This window comes from Castanea sativa, chromosome 11 (genome assembly GCF_040712315.1).
Source record: "Castanea sativa cultivar Marrone di Chiusa Pesio chromosome 11, ASM4071231v1".
In the NCBI taxonomy this organism is placed as follows: Eukaryota; Viridiplantae; Streptophyta; class Magnoliopsida; order Fagales; family Fagaceae; genus Castanea; species Castanea sativa.
The window spans coordinates 54,933,694-54,950,245 of record NC_134023.1 but is presented as its reverse complement, the minus strand read 5'-3'; the positions used below and the strand labels follow the sequence as shown (position 1 = coordinate 54,950,245).

Here is a 16,552-nt window from a genome sequence, read left to right as displayed (position 1 = left end):
TTTAAATTCATAAACGAACATGTCTAAGTATTTTGATTTTCTCTAGATGAACATGTCTAAGGGATTTTTCTTTATTTTTTTCATAATTGCTTGGAAGATCAAATATGCTTTAATGTTTTGTTTTTCTCTTTGCAATTGTGTGGATGACAAATAGCATGACAATTCTTTGTTTTCCTTCACATGATTAGATGAACACTTCTAAGTTATTATTTACTTTTCATAACATGCTTAGATGAACATGTCTAGGTAGTTATTTCTCTCTTTTTTTAATGCATAGACGAACAAGTCTAATTAACATTATGGTTTTTGCTTAAATACTTGGATGAACATGTCTAAGTGATTTTCTTTGTTCTTCTCATGATTGCTTGGATGATTGGTAGGCCTAAAAATAAGTTTTCTTTTGCAATTATGTTGATGACAAATAACATGACAATTTTGTTTTCCTTCACATGCTTAGATGAACATGTCTGGGCCAGGAATTCCTTGTTTACATTGATTTCTTGGATGAATATGCCATTACTTTCATAACATTGTTATCTAACAAATTTCACTTTTTGTTTCTCTTTATGTTAAATTCCCCAACACATATTTGTTTACAATTCTTGCAAATTAACATGTTTATATGATATATTGTTTGTATTTGTTTAACATGACATGATAGTGACCATCTTAACCTAGAAGATAGATTTTACAAGGCGAGATGGGTGCTTAATCCCTTCTCATCTCATAAATTAGCCTCTGAACCAAGATCAAGGGTTCTAGACTAGACTCTTGTACATGCAATTTTACATTTTTTAGAATGTAACTAGGAAATAAAGCAATGTATTTTAATTTCTTAGATTGTATCTAGGACCAAAAAAGCATTGTAAATTTTTGTTACAAAATTGATGTAAATTATCATATATAATAATACAACAGAAGCATTTTTTTTTTTTATAGAAGGTTTTCTTATTTTTCCATTTAAATTAAATAAGTGGTGACTCCATGTAAAACCCTCGATCTAGGGGGGAGTACATTTTATATTGAATTTGACATTTTGAGCATCACGATCCCACCCGTTCGCACGGGTTAGGCCCAATTTGAAAAAAAAAATTGGCAAGCCGAGATCGCGGTCGCTCACAGCTACAATGATACATAAAGTTAAAAATTGATAATGCATGCAATTCATTTATTTTAGGAAAAGTGTAAATTTGTTAAATTGATAATCCCTGTATTTTATCTATTCAAGTAAATTTTGTAAAAGTAGATGACTGAAATTTAACAAAAAATATATATCACAAGAACAAAAATGCTTGTCATAACCAAGATCCTATATGTTGTCTATTGATGTAAATGGAGATAAGGTCACACTCTTAACACTAACACATAGCGCAAAGACCTAGATACAAGACTTTATCTTCCTACATATGCATACAACCATCTTGACATAAATCCAAGTATTTCCAAGCAAAACATAACTATGACAACATACCATATACAAATTAGACGTATGAAAATTAATTATCATAGGAGAGCATTTATGATATTATATAAAAATATGTATAGAATTATTCATTCCAAGTGCATACACCATTTGGGCTATATGTTAAGACTACAATAATATCCTAGAAATATCCAATCCTCTCACAAACAATAGAGCCGAGAATACTGTTAGCACGATTCACATGCAATACTTGAGGGTTAAGAACAAGAATCCAAACATGCAAAAGCTCACATGACCACACAATATCAAGAATTGAACTTTCAGTGAGACATAATAATACGCACGTGTAAATTCTTCCATGGAGCCATATACAGCAGTGCAAACAATACCATAAAATTGTTGATACTAATTCCTCAATAGATACTATTTAACTGGCATTCATTACTCAAAAAAGGACACGACACCAACCCATTCAAATCAACCTTTCATCTACCCATGGTCCCATGTCCAGGTCCAGTAACTAGAGCAAGGAGAGGACATCAGAGGAATAAGAAACAATATTTTATGGGTGGCGAAGGTGAATTGTGAGATTTTGTGGGAGGCAAAGTCAAACAATGTGAAATTTTGTGGGTGGCGAAGTGAACGACATGAAATTTTGATGGACGGCAAAGGGCGATAGTGACTTGGCTGACCTTGGTTCAAATGGACAATCTAACGAAGGAAAATAACATTTTCACCTATCGTGGAAGCCTCACGATAGGTGTGAGGCTTGTGCAATGTAGCAAGGGCAGTGTAACAATGATAGTCAAGTAAATGTGCAGGAATGGAACTTACCCGAGTTGAGTGACGAGATGGAATGTCTTGAGCAAGATCTTCAGGCGGAGCAGGAGCAAGGGACCCAAGCTCAGGGTTGAGTAGCTCGTCTTCAACCAGTTCATCTTCCACCTATTCATTAAAGGGGGAACTAGGAAAGGGATCAAGGATATCTGGTGGTTGAACAGAAAAGTCTACAGGAGAATCAGAAGCAGCTACAGGAGGATTAGAAGCAGCTACAGGAGGGTCAGGAGCAACTATAGAACGAATATGTGCCTCATCTGGAAATAGATCTAAGATAGAGAAGCACGAAAGTGAGAGAGCTCGACAAAGAGCCGATGTTCCCAAAAGACAACATTGTGGGAGATACAAAGATGATAAGAAACAAGATCATAACACCGATATCCCTTTTGAGTTTCTCCATAGCCAAGAAAACAACAAAGCCTTGACCTAGACTTAAGTTTTTTATGTTCATGTGGCTGAAGAAGAACGAAACAGGCAGAACCGAAGGAGCGAAGGTGGTGATAGTCTGGAGATAATGCATCTTATTTCTCTTCTCTCTCAGCTTTATCTGGTATGTCTCCTTCCTCTTCACTTATGGATTTTGCTTGTTGCAATCACATGACACCTCACTCATCTTTATTTTTTGAACTTAAACCTGCACCACACCCTCTTAATATTCACACAACAAATGGTTCCACAATGTCTGGTCATAATATAGGTTCCGTTTTGACCTCTAACCTCTCAGTTCCTGGGGTCTTTAATGTTCCTGACCTTTCTTACAATTTGTTTTCTGTGGGATAATTAGCTGAGTTGGGTTATCACATTATATTTGATTACTCTGCGTGTATTGTGCAAGATCCAAGGACAGGATAGAAGCTTAGGACCGATCCTAGAGTTAGGCGTATGTTTCCCATGGACAACCTTCGTCCTCCACTTGTTGCTCCTGTTTCTCTTGCAGTAGCTGCTGCAGTTTCTTCTATTCCTTCCCTTGCACTTTGGCATGCTCAACTTGGTCACGCATCTTCTTCTTGAGTACAACAATTGGCTTCTAGAGGTCTGTCAGGTTTAGTGTCTACAGAAAATCTTGATTGTGTTTCATGTTAGTTAGGAAAACAACCAGCTTTGCCTTTTAATACTAGTGAATCAATATCCACTAATATCTTTGACCTTATTCATTCTGATGTTTGGGGACCTTCTTCTGTCTCTAGTATTGGTAGATCTCGGTATTTTGTTATCTTTGTTGATGATTACTCTCACTATAGCTGGGTTTTTAATATGAAACATCGTTTTGAATTATTGTAAGTATATTCTAATTTTGCAAAAATGGTTGAAACCCAATTTTCCAAACGTATCAAAATTTTTCGATCTGATAATGCTCTTGAGTACACTCAATGTGCTTTCCAAGCTGTTTTGCATTCCTATGACACTGTTCATCAACTAACTTGTCCAGGTACCTCTCAGCAAAATGGAAGAGCCGAACGAAAATTTCGTCATATTCTTGACATTGTTTATGCTCTCCTTCTCTCTGCCAAAGTTCCTACTCCTTTTTGGGGCGAAACTACTCTTCATGTTATTCATGTTATTAATCGCATTCCCAGTCCTGTCATCTAAAATCAAACTCCATTGAGCGCTACAAAGCTCGTCTTGTTGCAAAAGGTTTTACACAGGAGTATATGATTGATTATGAAGAGACCTTTGCTCCAGTTGCTCGTATCTCATCGGTTCGGGCCCTCTTAGCTGTTGCTGCTGCCAATAAATGGGACCTTTTCCAGATGGATGTCAAAAATGCATTCCTTAATGGGAATTTAAGTGAAGAAGTTTATATGCAACCTCCTCCTGGTCTCTTTGTTGAAGCAAACAAGGTTTGTCACCTTTGGCATGCACTTTATGGCCTTAAACAAGCTTCACGAGCTTCGTTTGCCAAATTCAGCTCTACTATCTCTCGCTTGGGTTACATGACCAGTTATTATGATTTTGCCTTATTTCTTCGTCGCACCGACAAAGTCACTATTTTGCTTCTCCTGTATGTGGATGATATGATCATAACTAGTGATGACCTTAGTGACATTCAAGAACTCAAGGATTTTCTCAGTCAACAGTTTGAGATGAAAGATCTTGGATATCTTAGCTACTTCTTGGGTCTTGAAATCACTCATTCTACAGATGGACTTTACATTACTCAAGCCAAGTATGCCTCTGAACTTTTGTCTCGAGCTGGACTTACTGATAGCAAGACTGTTAACACTCCTGTTGAGCTTAATGTGCATTTGACTCCCTCAGGAGGGAAACCATTGTCTAATCCCTCTCTTTACAGACGCTTAGTTGGCAGCCTAGTTTATCTCACTGTTACTCGTCCAGACATTTCTTATATTGTTCACCAAGTGAGCCAGTATCTGTCTGCTCCACGATCGACTCACTATGCTACTGTTCTGCGTATTCTTCGGTACCTAAAGGGCACTCTCTTCCATGGTCTTTTCTACTCTGCTCAGTCTCCTCTTGTTTTCCGTGCATTTTTCTGATGCTGATTGGGCAGGAGATCCCACTGATTGCAAGGTCTACCACTGGTTATTACTTTCTTCTTGGTTCTTCTTTGATTTCTTGGCGAAGCAAAAACAAACTCATGTGGCCCGCTCCAGTACTGAAGCAGAATATCATGCCCTTGCTGATACCACATCTGAGCTTCTTTGGCTATGATGACTTCTCAAAGACTTAGGTGTGTTTACATCCTCTGCTACTCCTTTTTATTATAACAATAAGAGTGCCATTCATATTGCTCACAATGATGTCTTCCATGAACGGACTAAACATATCGAGATCGATTGTCATTTTATCCGTTATTATCTTGTCCATGGTGCTCTCAAACTAATCTCAGTTTCCTCTACAGATCAACTTGCAGATATCTTCACCAAGTCACATCCTAAGGGACGCATTCGTACTTTGGTTGACAACCTCAAGTTGGTCTCACATCCACCTTGAGTTTAAGGGGGGCTGTTAACATGTATAGTGTTATAGGCTTTAGGCCCAACTAGATTATTTTTATATCACACATTTTTGTACTACACATTTACTTGACTATCATTGTTACACTGCCCTTGCTACACTGCATGAGCCTCACACCTATCGTGAGGCTTCCACTGACCCTATATGGCAGATTGCAATGAAAGAGGAACTTGATGTATTATCTAAAATCCATACTTGGGACTTGGTCACTCTCCCGCTTAGGAAATCTGTGGTTGGTTGTAAGTGGATCTATAAGATTAAGACTCGCTCTGATAGGTCCATTGGTTGGACACTCTCAGTGTTAGCAATAGTAGCAGTAGAAAGTGAAACAGCTGATTTGTTGCGATGATAGCAAGTCTCAATATTGTGGCCAAAATGTTTGCAAAAATTGCAAAAATGTTTGCTGGATTATCGGTGCCGATTATTGTAACAAGAAGAAGATCTGTCCTTATTCTTCATTTAGAAGAAAAATATGCAAAAATGGACTGCAAAAATGAAATCTATGCGAAAAACTAGGTAAGGAGCACCTGGACTGCAAAAGTCCACTTTGGTCAAAGTCAACGGCCAACCCTGGTCAAAGTCAACTCTGGAGTCAACGGTCAACAGAGGAAAATCAACGGATGACGTCAACAAGCTGACTGTGGATGACGTCAGCGAATGGTAGGATGCTGACGTCAGCTAGGGCTAACGTGGCAGACAGTTGGCGCGTAAGGCGCGTGGGGCGCGTGAGGCAGTGTAGATGGCACGTGAGGCGTGTGACACGGGGTCGGGTATACTGGCGGCGCGTGGGAGCGCGTGACCAATCCGATGAAGTCAATGCTTTTTCGAAGTTGTAGATCAGAGAAAGACGATTCCGAAGGTGGTGGAGGCTACAAGATCGGGTATACTGGTGGCGTGTGGGGCGCGTGTATGATTTTGCCAATACTTTGACCGGTGCGTGGCGGCGCGTGGAGACTCCAATGACGATCAAGATTCCACCAAGGAGTAGATTGGCAAAGGACGATCTTAGTGGTACCTACAAAAAGTTGATCGGAGCAGGATTCGCGGTGGTGTGAAAAAGGCAGTGGTTTGAGAAACTCCTCAACGGCGGCTACAACACGTTCGGAACTCGAGGACGATGTCTGGAAGACGTCGGAGGTTCAACGGCGAAAGGCTGTGGCAGCTGTTGTGACGGCGGAAGCGAGAATGGAGTAACACTAATAAAGACAAGACTGCTAAGGAAAAGGTCAGAGCAGTAGCTCTGATACCATGTTAGAAATATTGAATAATTGTATTGTATTTTTCAACTAAAGAATATACATGTGTGTCTTTATATAGGAGACATAGGATTGCAGTACAAGTAAATGTGTAGTACAAGAATGTGTGCTATACAAGTAATCTAGTTAGGCCTAAAGCCTATAACACTATGCATGTTAACAGAACCGGTTGAGAGAGATGATCAAACCAAAAGAAACACCGGCCAGCTTACCTTTGACTGCCATCATTTTTATTGCTCTTATGCTTCTTCATTTTTTTTATATTTTTTTTTTCTGTTTTGCTCTTTGTCTTCCCAATCCTCCATGACCCACCAAAAAAAAAAAAATTAAATAATAATATTGATGCTAAAAATAAAGAAACAAAATGGGAAAACTCACTTCGTTTCAAATCAAACCAAACCCATAAGAAATAATGTGAAAATAAAGCATAGATCAAGATATAGCAAAAATCAAAATGACAGTATAGTGGACACTATTTTGCAGAGTAATATTGATGAACATATAGTAAGCACAAGATCTTAAACAAAAACCCAGTATATAGCTAGCAAGAGAAGTCAACCACTAAGTCCAAAATCAACCAAATCCCAACAAAAAATGTGAACAAACCAACCATTGAGGAAACCAGAATAAATGCACTTGCGTTGTCTCCCTTTCTTGCAGGTCATGGAGGATTGGAAAATAGAGTGTGAAAAATAAATGGGCATACCAGTGGCTATATGAGGACGGTAACAACGGTGTCTTTTTGAAGGCGAGGCGGTTAGCGATGATGATTCTTCTTGTTAGTCTCAATTGAACTCTTGGTTTCTCTCTCTTCTCAACTGGTTCAGCCCTTGCTAATTTGGTACTTCAGTTCAAGAATCAAACAAGAAGTTATAACATCCAACTTTCTAAAAATGTACATCACACGGATAATTAAGTTGTGAAATCTTTAATGATAGTCTTATAATCAAGGGTCATTCTACCGTACCCCAAAAAAGAGGGGGTTCGGTACCCCTAAATCTGAACCCTTCATTTAGTATTGTTTTAATCTTACCGGTTAATGTAATTTTAATGGGTCTTGTTACCGGCTAAACAGGTTTTATATATAAACCAAAAATTATAACATTAATCATATTTTTCTCCTCTCACGTTTGCTTCTCTACCTCTCCTTGCTCTGTCTCAGTTTGCCTCTCTAAACAAAAATGGCTAAAACCATACAAGAATTAGACAGCCGCACACCCACAACCTCATATCGGCGGCGCTTCTTCTCATCCAATCCAACTCATTGGCGCCTCTCTCTAATTTCGTCGATGAGTACCGCGCAGTTCTCAAAAGCAAGCTCGCCCTCGCTTGCGCCGCCGTGGCTCAAAGAGTCTCTCTTTCTCTCTATTCATGCATGCATATATATATATATATATATATATATATATATATATATATATATATGTATGACTGACTGATTATTGGTCTTGATTTTGTTTGGTATTGGAAATTTTTGATTGCAAGGATCGAATTCAAAGCCTGAAGAAACTGGTAATGTAGCGGAGACTCCAGCAAAGCGGCCAAATCCGTCTCAATTGGGATCTGAACCTAATGGTACAGCGTTTTCAACTTTTCCTTATCAAATTACGGATTTCAATTCTATTATAGTATATATAATCTTTGTTTGATTTCGATGAGAAAATTCATAATCATAAATCAATTTGCTGCCTTTTCTAATGTGTGTTATTTTATCTGAAAATTTTAGTGGAGCTAGTTACCACAATTTGGGTAAAGTAGACATATATAATGTAGCTTTATATGCATTTCTGTGTTCCTTATTGACAAATGGGACCAGAACGTAACCTATGTAATGATGGGGAAAGATTAGGCTAGGAAAGCCTGGAATTGGGCAACTTACAGCAATGAAGCACAACAAAACAGTAGCAATTGTCAATAGACATTTCAATGAGGTTAAACCATGCCCTACACTAGTAAGAGAACTGCAACCATTCCCAACAACACCATTATGTAGGCCACCACATAGATACCCATGTCCATGAAATTACCACTTTCTTCCTCCACATGATCTGCTGGCATTATAGACGATGGTCCAATTTTGGTCCAATCGTTATGCATTGGAGGTCCACACAGGAGATGGTCCCCTTGTAACTGCTTTCATTAAAAGTCCTGAATTGATTTTTTTTTCTTTCTGTCTTGCGTTGTACCTGATAGGGGGATTCTAGCATTCAAATTTTTGAGGGAGATAGGGAGTGGAATGAATTAAATTTTAGTATATTATGGTCAGTCAGTCACTCCCCCTCTGTCACACTTAGTTCCAAACATACCCTCAATATGGTAGATTCGTTCTAGTACGAGTGTGAGAGGCTGCTCTTTTTATTAAAAAGAACTACATTAATTTCATTTTTTTAAAGAACTCTGTTTGTGTGTGCGGAACTACAAGAAAGCTCTCTTTATCTTTATGGATAACCAATACATTTTCAAATATAGTTGGGGGACTCTCCCCACACATACCTGTAAATTATATTGTATGTTAGACTGTTAGTACTATAGGTGGGAACTTGAGTGAGACGTGGGAACCCTTATCCATAAGTTGGGATAAGTTTAGATTTGGTTGGGAGTGTGGGGACACAATACTATGAACCTATGGACTTAGGAGATTTTTTTTTTTCAACCACCTTGGCAGTAAGAACATCAATTTTAGCGTTGGTTTGTGCTATATTTTAGAGTTGGTTTCCAATTTTAGAGTTGGTTTCTCTAAAATTTAGAATTTGAAAGAAGCCTGGTGAGTTTGCTCAGAGTTTCAGGAGCAGATGTTTTATCTGGATGATGTTCACCATGAGTTGAAGTTGTAATAAAAACAGCCTTCCTAATTAGATCATCTCCTGTATCAAAATTGTGTCCCTCTTTTAGCATTAGTTTCTACTTTCTACTTTCTAGTAGTGTGGCTCTGCATAGAGCCAGTTGGTGCCAAAGGCAAGGATTCAACTGGGAATTAGTCAGTAACAAAGCGATCTCTCAACTTGAGTAACAAATAGTTGGTCCCCCAGCTCCCAAAGCATTTGTACATTACCGCAGAAGTTGTAGAGCAGCACTGCACCTAGAGAAAGAGAATGTAGCAAGAGACAAAAACCAAAACCCACTTGTTTGTTTGACAAAGATATAGCTACTTTGACACCTTTACCTCAACAACAATTACAGAGTACAGGGTAAGGTCATCTCCAATTCTGAATAGCAACAACAAATGCTGCACAGATAGTTTCAGGTTCAGCCCAGTGATTACTTTCAAATTAGGATTAGCTAACTATTTTTGTTTTTTTTTTCTTTTTTAGTCTAGTTACTGTGAAAAATCAGGTTAACATTATTTCTCATTGAGAGTTTATTTTAGCTTTGGTTTTTCCTAGGTGAGGTGAGGTACTCTGAATCAAGATGATACCGAATAAACGACTAACCATCATGATTGGAAATATTACTTTGTGAATTTAGGTCAATGTCATTTTAAGGTGTGGTCTCACCTATAAAAAGGATGAGTGCATAATTACCACCAAAAAAGAAACTACCCTATAGTAAGCACATTTATCAATGCTTTCACTTGCTAGATTAAGATTGGGAATTGGACTGCTATGGTTGAGGATGTCTCATAGTGATATATATTTTGAATAAAATTGCATTGTTTATGATTTTCCATTTATGATAAATATTTATTGGGGTTAACCTGCTTCCTTTTTCTGTTTTTGAATCAGGCTTACACACACATGTTTTAATAAGTGCATTGAGACAAGGTACAAAACTTTGTTTTAATTTCTTTCCTGCAATTTGCATGAACTTTTCTAAGTTGATTTTGAATTCACCTTTGAAGAATCCAGTTAACTTTTTTTACAAAGTTCAGTAATTTTTTCTCTATATTAATTAATTGTAGAAAGTACTCATTTGACATCCTTGTGTAAACAAAATGTATCAAATTGGTCATATTATCATTTATTATTTCAGGTACAAGGAGTATGAACTAAATACGGGTGAAAATAGTTGCATTAATTGCTGCATATCAAAATATTGGCATGTAAGTTGACAATCATATTCACATATGGTTTACACAGTACTTCCCACAGTATAAACTTTTGATTGATGTACTTTTTTTTTGAGGGGCTAGATTAAATTTCTCATTATTAATTTATTAAATTACTCTCTTGTCTCTTGTTATAATTTGATTGATATAAAGTCATATCCATGTTATAATTTGCTTGATAAGTTTGTAAATATTTTCAAGCTACTCATAGATATCCTGTATGAGGAGCATTGCAGATGTTTTAAATGTGGACTGACTCTCATCTATTGTCATATTCTTTTGAACTGGATTTTGTTACAAAAAAGACAATATTTCAGTTTCTTCTTACCTTCAACCCCTCCACACCAGAAGTTTCATTTTTCTCCTTGGCCTTTCTTTTAATTTTGTTGTCTTGATGTTTGATTGGATTCTCTCCATCATGTTTCTGGCTTAAGTTTAATTTTATATCATCCATTACTTCCATGCTTCCTTCACATTATTTTATTTAGTTTATCAATGCGTATGTTATACTGATAATTCTATGCACCATGCCATTAGCTTAGAAATATCTGTAGAAGTCTTGCAGCCTTGGTGTTGCTTTAGAAAGGCCTAACCTTATAGTCATGTGATTTTCTGTAACGTCAATATTTGAATAGTGGGGGTTGCTTGCTGGTTCTATTTTTTTTTTTTTTTTTTTATGGTAATTTAGTGTATGGAATTGGTATTTCATCACCTATGAATTATGATTTGCGTGTGATTACCATCATGTAATGGAAATAAAAGCAAGTTGTTTTGTGTTTTTGCCAGGTGACTAATCTAATCGGCCAGCTGCTAGGTTCAGGTCGGCCCCAATGTGAAATTAAGGCTATTCTGAAATTTGCTCTACATTAGTTACGTGTTTACCTGGCTGGCTGCCAAAGGTTGATACTGGAATGATTTTTGTTTGTACCAAACTTTATGAGGTGGTTTTATTTTGTTTTGTTTTGTTTTTTTGTTTTTTTTTTTTTAAGTATTAGCGGCAATTTGAATTTATGCTGCTCCTAGATTTAAGTCATAAAATTGTTAGCTCTTCATAAATGAAATATTATTCTTGGAAAAATCATCAGTATTTGTGATGATTCTATAACATGTTGAATTGTTTTTGCTGCTGCTTGTTTCTTGGAAGTTTGCAAATGCATGAAAGGAATGGAGATGTTAATGCACATTAAGGGCCCACTTCCTCCACAGAGCTTTAAAAAGTTCTATGCGTACATCAGTGCCCTTCCACTTCTGTTTTCACTTTAAAAAAAGCACATTACTGTTTAGGATCTTTGACATTTATTTTTTCTTTGATCATGACAATGTCATGGTGATTTTATATTTTTATGAACAATCCCCTTCTCTTTCCATTCTTGTAGCCCACAACTCTGTTCTACTTGTTAGACATCTTTTGAATGTCATGGGGGGTTCCACGTTTTTCTTCATTGAATCCAAAACTTTTGAGTTTTCCGTTGAGGAGGGGGGTTTTTTTTTCTCTTTACGGATTTTTGAGAGAGGTCATTCTTCAATGCGCTCTGTTTTTCTGGGGAAGGAAAGTGCAAACCTTTTCTTGCTCCACTTGGAGGATTTACTTTCAAAGAAATCACCTGATCAATATGCAAGAACGTTTAGAGAGGGTAACATGGTGTTCATCCTTCAACTGGGGTCAAACGCACATGGTAAGTTTTTAATGGTATCTGAAATTCTGCATGGTCGACGGAAAGGTACTATTGTGACACCTGAAGGAAGGGTGGGATGTGGCTGGCACTATTTTAGCATAAACCTGAGGAAGAGTTGGAAACCCGCCTCACTCTTCGGACGGGGATCTTCGCAGAAATCGTGGTGCTATAGCGGTGGAGGCGGCGGTGGTGGGTGACAGCCATCATCTCCAAGGCGGTGCGAAAAAAATAGGGAAACCAAACACCGGAGTTCCCAATACGGATGTCTCATCTTCCTATGCGTCGGTGGTGGTGGGGCATCGGAAAAATACCACTGGCAGAGGGGTTGAAGGGAAGAAGAAATCCGCCTTGGGAGGGGTGAAGATTTTGTCGAGAGCAGCCGCAATTTCGGCAAGAAAAGGGTCCTGGGACAGAGGGGGCAGGTTGGAGAGAAGCGTGTGTCAGATCCAAGTTGCGCTTACCGTGTTTCATGCAAGGCAAGTACCCTTGGTCGAAGGAGCTTCTCGGGGCGAAGGACATGTCTAAGGGAAAGGAAACTCGAAACCGATGGGATGAAATCGAAATTTCCTTGGACCTCTTTATGCGCTTGGAACGTGGGCTTGATGGGAAATGGGCTATTGTGTGGTCTGAGGTAAATGAAGTGGGCCCAACTTTAAAACCCTCAAAGCCCACTACTCTTAAGTTTATTCCCTCCAGCCCCATCATTCCAGCCAAGCCCAGAAGAGAATGGAGGCCACGCCAAACCCCTGTAAAGCAAGTTAAACTCGGCCCACCGCCCGAGCTTTAATCTTGAAGCCCACGCTGCGGGAGCCGCAGTTCAGGTGCCGATGGAGGTCCAGGGAGTGGGACAAGTGGGCTCGAGCTCTTGGGATGAAGAGGTGAGGTCGGTGTCTGCTCGCGGTGATGACCCAGTGACCGGAATCGATGGAGATGCTTCTTGCAGCGCCGATAAAGATAGTATCGACGCCGGCAAGGCTCCGGCTGGGTTTTCGAGCCCCGACACCGAGATGCATCATCGGCTTGGGTGTTGGGACTTGGGTGACACCGGGATTTTGATGGTTGGCTCGGATTTGGCAAGGAAGGGGCCGGGGATGTATAACGGATTGGTTCCTAGTTTAGACTTGGGTAAAGTATTGGAGGTTTAGTTCGGTGAAGGATATGCTCGGGCGAAGTGGTGGATTCGGTTGGGGCTACTCGGTCGGAATGCGGGTTTTTTTCTTCCTCGGGAGTCCAGTGGGGTGGTGGACAGTGGTTGTGGCAGTGGAGAGAATGAGAATTGTGTGTTGGAATGTGAACCTCTGTCTCATTGGGTTCCTAACGATCTCAATGTGGGTTCATTGACTCTAGATTCTGTAGAGGGAACACAGATGACTGAGGCTGGTCCCCCCTCGGATTGGGTATCCAAGTTGATGAGAAAATTCTGTAAAATGGTGGGCTTTCCTATTGTGAGACATGAAGCTCAATGTTTGGCCCTTTTTCGTATCCTGGAACAGGAGTGTCTCAAGGTGAAGGACGAAGAGGTGTCTAAGAGACCCGCTATTTCAGGGACACGAGGCCTCAGGGAGCTTAAGGGGCTGATTTCTTATGTCAATTATGAGGGTGCCACTGCTAGGAGTAAGTGCAGAGATGCTTTGACGGACTCGGGGGCTGCTAGTAGTTTTAAATGACACTACGACTACTTTCTTGGAACGTAAGGGGGCTTAATAATCCCCGGAAGAGAGAGGTGTGTAAGAACCTTCTAAAAGAGTGGAAGTGCGATTTTGTGTGTATTCAAGAAACGAAAGTATCGTCTATTGATGGGGCATTTGTTCGGAGTTTATGGGGTAGTCCGTACACTGATTGGGCTGTTTTGGATGCTGTGCAGTCTTCAGGTGGGGTCTTGCTGATTTGGGATAAGAGGGTTGTTGAGAAGTTGGATGTTATAGTGGGTTAGTTTTCTGTCAGTGTATTATTGAGAGGTGTGGTGGATGATTTTGTTTGGGCTTGTACAGGTGTGTATGGCCCTAATGACAATGGTCAACGGCCTAATTTGTGGGGGGAGTTGTCTCAGGTGCGAGCCAGGTGGCCCATGGCATGGTGTCTTGTAGGTGATTTTAATATTATCAGATACCCAAGTGAGAGACTTGGTTGTGAGACTTTCAGCCCTGCTATGCTCGCATTTTCTGATTTCATAGAGAATAATTCTTTAGTTGATTTACCTTTAGAGGGGGCTTCCTTCACTTGGTTTAGAGATTCCGGTCTTCCCTCTATGTCAAGAATTGACAGGGCTTTGGTTTCTCTTGATTGGGAGGAGCATTTTGAGAATGTATCCCAACGGGTGCTTCCTCGAGTTCTTTCTGACCACTGCCCACTTTTGTTAGAAGCTGGTGTTGTTCGGCGTGGTCGCAGTGCCTTTAAATTTGAGAACATGTGGTTAAAGGATGAGGGTTTTGTGGATAGAGTTAAGCAATGGTGGGATGGCTACAGTTTTGAGGGTTCTCCAAGTTTCATCTTGGCCCAAAAATTGAAGGCTCTAAAAGCAGACCTAAAAAAGTGGAACAGGGAGGAATTTGGTGATTTGGCTTTTAGAAAGAAGAATAAGCTAACTGAGCTGATGGGGTTAGATGTGAGAGAGGAGCTAGTGGGTCTCTCAAATGAGGATCAGAGTCGGCGCATTCAACTCAAAGGAGACATAGAGCATCTGGCTTCTCTTGAGGAGACATCTTGGAGGCAAAAGTCTAGAGCCTTATTTGTGAAAGAGGGAGATAATAATACTCGGTTTTTTCATAGATTAGCAAACTCCCATAGAAATGCTAATCAGATTAAAAGGATGGAGGTGAATGGTATTCTTTATGAGGATGAGCACGATGTACGCTCTCAAATAGTCCATTTTTACCAAGAGTTGTATAAGGAAACTGAGGTGGGGCGTCCTTCTATGGATGGGTTAGAGTTTGCTAGTATTGAAGAGGATGATCGGGTGTTATTAGAGAAGGAGTTTTCGAAGGAGGAAGTCTTTCAGGTATTAAAGGAGATGGAGGGGGATAAAGCCCCTGGTCCTGATGGCTTCAACATGGCCTTTTTTCAGAAATGTTGGAGTGTCGTGGAAAGGGATGTAATGGACTTTTTTGAAGATTTCTATAGCCATTCTTCGTTTGAACGGTCTTTGAATGCTTCGTTTCTCACTTTAATTCCTAAGAAGTGTAGTGCCGTTAATATTAAAGACTTTCGCCCCATTAGTTTGGTGGGTAGTGTTTACAAGCTGTTATCCAAGGTGTTGGCTAATAGGATGCGGAGGGTTTTGGATAATCTCATCTCTGAGACTCAGAATTCGTTTGTTGGCGGAAGGCAGATTCTGGATTCAGTGCTTGTTGCAAATGAATGCTTGGATAGTAGGTTGAAGAGCAGAGTTCCTGGTGTGGTTTGCAAGCTGGATATTGAGAAAGCTTATGATCATGTGAACTGGGAGGCCCTGTTTTATTTGTTAGGCCGGATGGGTTTTGGGGTGAAATGGAGGGGGTGGATCAAGGCTTGCGTTTCGTCTGTCCTAGTAAATGGGTCCCCTGAAGGTTTTTTTGGTAGCTCCCGTGGGTTGAGACAAGGGGATCCCCTATCCCCGCTATTGTTTCTTTTGATAATGGAGGTATTAAGTAGACTTTTGAAGAAGACAGAGGAGTGTAATCTTATTCGGGGATTTCAGGTGGGAGCTGTGAACTCTGCTGGGGTGAGTATTTCTCATCTTTTATTTGCGGATGACACCATCATTTTTTGTGAGGCCTCAAGGGAGCAGCTGCTGTCTATTAGGATGGTGTTGTCTTGTTTTCAGGCGTTTACGGGTTTGAAGGTCAATGTTGGGAAAAGCGAGATTGTCCCCGTTGGAGAGGTGAATAATCTAGATGCTTTGGCTAATGTGCTTCAGTGTAGAGTAGGCAGTTTGCCTATGAAATATTTGGGGATGCCTTTGGGATCTTCTTTTAAGTCTCCCTTGATCTGGAATCCTATTTTGGAAAAGATGGAGAAGAGACTCTCTGGGTGGAAGCGTCTCTATTTATCTAAGGGTGGTAGGCTCATGTTACTTAAGAGTACTCTCTCAAGTCTCCCGACATACTTTCTATCTCTCTTTACTATTCCTAAAGCAGTGGCGACTAGATTGGAAAGTATTCAGAGGAATTTCCTTTGGGGGTCTTCTGAGGGGGGTTTTAAATATCCTTTGGTGGCTTGGGATAAGGTGTGTTTACCCGTTGAGATGGGTGGATTGGGGTTAAGAAAGGTGGTGTCGTTTAATCAAGCTTTATTAGGGAAGTGGCTGTGGAGATATGGCCATGAAGATACCCACTTGTGGCGTCGGGTTATCTCTTCA

The 16,552-nt window shown here is 39.8% G+C and overlaps 1 long non-coding RNA gene across 2 annotated transcripts; it reads left to right on the top strand.

Moving 5' to 3' along the window:
* Positions 1-7,649: 7,649 nt before the first annotated feature.
* On the top strand, positions 7,650-11,667 carry LOC142617591 (uncharacterized). 2 transcript variants are annotated; one of them, XR_012840996.1, is made up of 5 exons: positions 7,650-7,846; positions 7,981-8,070; positions 10,218-10,256; positions 10,465-10,534; positions 11,327-11,667. It is a non-coding gene; the product is annotated as an uncharacterized LOC142617591 (long non-coding RNA). The 2 variants fall into 2 exon arrangements; XR_012840995.1 differs by lacking the exon at positions 7,650-7,846 and having other exon boundaries at positions 7,871-8,070.
* Positions 11,668-16,552: the final 4,885 nt, after the last annotated feature.